The sequence below is a fragment of the Jaculus jaculus genome, unplaced genomic scaffold (assembly GCF_020740685.1).
Source record: "Jaculus jaculus isolate mJacJac1 unplaced genomic scaffold, mJacJac1.mat.Y.cur mat_scaffold_53_1_689399_arrow_ctg1, whole genome shotgun sequence".
Taxonomy (NCBI): Eukaryota; Metazoa; Chordata; class Mammalia; order Rodentia; family Dipodidae; genus Jaculus; species Jaculus jaculus.
Window position 1 is genome coordinate 289,022 of NW_025423503.1, and position 4,004 is coordinate 293,025.

Below are 4,004 nucleotides of genomic sequence, written 5' to 3' on the forward strand. Positions count from 1 at the left end.
GAAGACAGTAGTGGAACAATTCATAGAATGAGGACTATGACCTGGCAAGGGACCAGGAGACCTCAGTGCTGTAAGGACATTAGGGGTTACCATGGTGAAGTCCACTGGGGAACTCATGGTGGCCTGATAAATGTTTTAGTTCTGTGCCTTTAAGAGCTTTAATAAAGGAACAGCTCTTTTCCCTCTCTCTCTCTCTCCCTCTCTCTCTCTCTCTCTCTCTCTCTTTCTCTCTCGCTATATATTTAACCTAGGAATTTATTTGTTTTAGGCTAGTACTGCACCACTGAGATACATCTGCTGTCATTATTAAAACCTCTTTATTTTGATATACAGGCTTACTCATTTATCCATACTGGATCTTGCAGACCTTGAACTTATGATCCTCCTGCCTCAGACTCACAAGTAGGTGGGATTATAGGCCTTGATATTAGAAGAATCTCTTCAGGAAAAGATAGCTAATCTATCCCCAGAGTCTGTCACATTCCTTTCTCTGCATGTGGTGGGATTTTAGGATGTCATGAAATGCCACAAGTTGCACATACATTTGCAAATAGGTTCTCAATGTGTGTCAAAGTTGAGTATGATATTGATGTGGGTGGATAACAGGAAGGTCTCAGAGGCTAAATGGAAGAATCAAATCTGAGTCCATAGGCTTCACAGGCAACTGCATTTAACCACTGAGCAATTTCCCCATTTCCAGAAACATCTTTTTAAAAAACTTCCAAATAATTTATTATACTAACAAAAGTATAAAATATGGCAAATTAATGTATTTGAATTATTTTAGAGTAGTGAAAGTTTCCCACTAACAGATTGCAATTAGTACTACCTTCGAAAAGAAACAATTAAGTGGCAATGCACCTTCAGATTGCTACAGAGTTGCTCGTCTGACTAACGGTATGCAACACATACTCTAGTGCAGTCATTTGGTTTATTTCTCCACATTTTGAGAGTGCCACAGAACATATACTCACTGGACAAATGGGTTGACCACACTCACATCCTGTGGTTAAGAAAGTGAAATAGGGGCTGGAGGGGTAGCTTACTGGCTAAGGCACTTGCCTGCAAAGCCAACGGACCCAGGTTCAACTCCCCAGAATATAAGCCAGATGCACAAGGAGGCACATGCATCTGGCCACTGAAAAGTGGCCAGAGATCCTCGCACACCCATTATCTCTGTCTCTCTTAAATGAATGAACAAAAATATTTTTAAAAAGAAAATAAAATAGAGATGCTAAAAAAAAAAAATAGAGATGCTAAGATGAAAGGAGGCCACAAACTGAACCAGATATCAGATGGACAATTAATCGGAAGACACCAACAGTGAGGTCCATGGTCTTGGTCGCCCATTGCACAGAGCAGGCCCCATCAGTAGTGTGTGTCCCAGAAGCAGGAACTTGCTGTGTGTAATCCACCTCCATTCTTTTGCACACAGGTCACAACGTATTTAAATGGTTGCCCCAGCTAGGTGAGTTGGCTTAATGTTTGTCCTATATTTGTGGGCCATTGATGGACTTTGCTGTGCTGGTCAGTATTATCACCGACAGCACTTTATACAACCTCCTTTACAGGCCTGCACACTTCATCAACAAGGAAAGCTATCTCCTCAGCAACCTCGTGGTCTCCCATCTGCCTCCAGCCTTTGCTGCCTGTTGGTTGGTCTTCCTTGGTTTTCCTATTGAGATTTCCTTGTCTCTCCATAGCCATGGAATTTTGGGTTGAATTGTATGTATCTTGAAGGTGACATAGATCTTTTTGTAAATCCTGTGTACACTTAGATTTGTTGTTGTTGTTGTTTAGCAGAAAATTGACTTAGCTTGGCTAGATAAGTTTAATCTCACACTTCGTGATCTCTGATTCAGGCATCTGCTAGACTTTGCGTATATTCTGAGTGCACACCATATCTTCTTTCTGGGACCTGGACAGTGGGTTACCTGTGATTTACATCCTTGAAGTTTATTGTTTTTAGTTATTTATTTTTCCGTATGCTCATTCTGATCAGATCCATGCATGCTTAATTCAGGGATAAGCTCAGGAGTCTAAACAAATTCCTAGGATTATTCTTTTCTCAGCTTTTCCTTTCCTGAGACTTTCTGATCTTCTAAGTCTCTAAGTTTGACTCCAATGGTCAGAATATATGGGGCATTATTTAACCATCTCTATAACAAAGTTTTCTGAGTACAAACTGCTTCTGCGGTCACGTTGTGGGAGGACAGAAAAGGAGAGTGGAGGAGGGGGAAGCATTGCAATTCTTTGCTTGGAGAAGGTTTTCTTTCTTAGGCAGTGAGTTCAAACCACCTTTTGTAGATTTTGCTATTACCTCCATAGTATTTATTGCAGACTATGGAATAAGAAAGAAATAGGAAAAAAAAAAGCTAGTTGATAGCTTCATATTCTTAGAACATTGCAAGTGTCTTTTCTATTCTGTGCTGCTCCTCCTTTCCCTTCTTGTGTGACTGAAGCGCTCATACCCAGGCTGCATGCTGGATGGGGAGGGGGATGGAGTGATGTCACCTTACACTCCATGCTCTTTCTATGTTCGGACTCTTATTAAATGTTCTAGCAGTTGTAGCACACATCCCATACCCCTTTAATGTTTGTACTTGGATTGAGAGACCAAGAGTACTACACCTCTTGTTCCCAGCACCAGAATGCAGACATCTCTCAGAGTAGGTAAAAATAAGTTTAAGGACAAGAGATATTTTTACCTTCATTTTTATATTTTCCAATGCTCTTCAATTATTTTTATCAATTTTGACTTTTACTGTATAAACATATTGCATATTAGTCACATTCCCCACATGTGAAATGTTTTATTTATCTATTTGTGTGCATGTGCCAAGGTCTCTTGTGACTACAAGTGAATGCTTGTATGGCTTCATGGGATTGGGAAACTGGATCTGGGCCATCAGGCTTTGCAAGCAATGACTTTAACCACTGAGCAATCTCCCATCCTGTTTTCCCTTTGGATTTTTGCTGTTGCCGTTCAGAGTATCAGTTCCTCATATGCTTGAGCTATTTAGCTTTATTAGGTATATGACTTGCAGTTTTGCTTCCATTAAGAATATTGCCTTTTGGGGCTCTCTACCCACTCCTCCCATCCACATAGCCAGCGCTCTCTGTATTTCCTTATCTTAAACTACTAAAGTCTCCCTAAATCTTAAAAGAAAAAAATATATATTGCCTTTTCACTTTGATGCTAATTTATGACCTTTGTACACAAGCTCTATAGTGGAACAAAATCCCATTAGTCGTTTTTTGCTATTGTTGGTTGTACTTTTTGTCCAATCTCTAAAACCATCATTGTCCACATATCAAAAACATCACAAATGTTTTCTTCTGGTACTTGTACACTTTCAGTTCTTATGTTTCAGTCTCTAATTAACTTTTTTAAAAAGAAGGCCTTGCTCTAGCCCAGGCTAACATGGAATTCACCATGTACTATCATCATGGCTACCAGCTGATGGCAATCCTCCTATCTCTACTTGTCAAGTGCTGCAAAAAGGTTTGTGTGACCACATCTTGCTCTACTAAATTTTAAGTTGTTTTTTTTTTAATTTTTTGTTTTTTATTTATTTATTTGAGAGTGACACAGAGAGAGAGAGAGAGAGAGAGAGACAGATAGATAGATAGAGAATGGACATGCCAGGGCCTCTAGCCACTGCAAAGGACCTCCAGACGTGTGTGCCACTTGTGCATCTGGCTAAAGTGGGTCCTGGGGAATCAAGCCTTGATCTGGGATCCTTAGGCTTGACTGACAAGTGCTTAACTGCTAAGCCATCTCTCCAGCCCTAAGTTGTTTTTTTTAAACATATGGGGTGAGTTAAGGACCAATTTTATTCTTTTACATGTAGATATTCCCTGTGTGCAAAACCATTCCCTGTAAACACAACATTTTCCTGACATGTGTCCTTAGCAACTTGGTTGATACTAATTTGCTTCTGGTATCTTTATTTTCTTCCATTGGTCCGTGGATTCAGTTTGTTCTTGTAGGTTCCATACTG

The 4,004-nt window shown here is 39.9% G+C and overlaps 1 pseudogene; it reads right to left on the minus strand.

Annotated features, from left to right (window-relative positions):
• Positions 1–1,303: 1,303 nt before the first annotated feature.
• Positions 1,304–1,629, minus strand: LOC105945088 (annotated as a pseudogene).
• Positions 1,630–4,004: the final 2,375 nt, after the last annotated feature.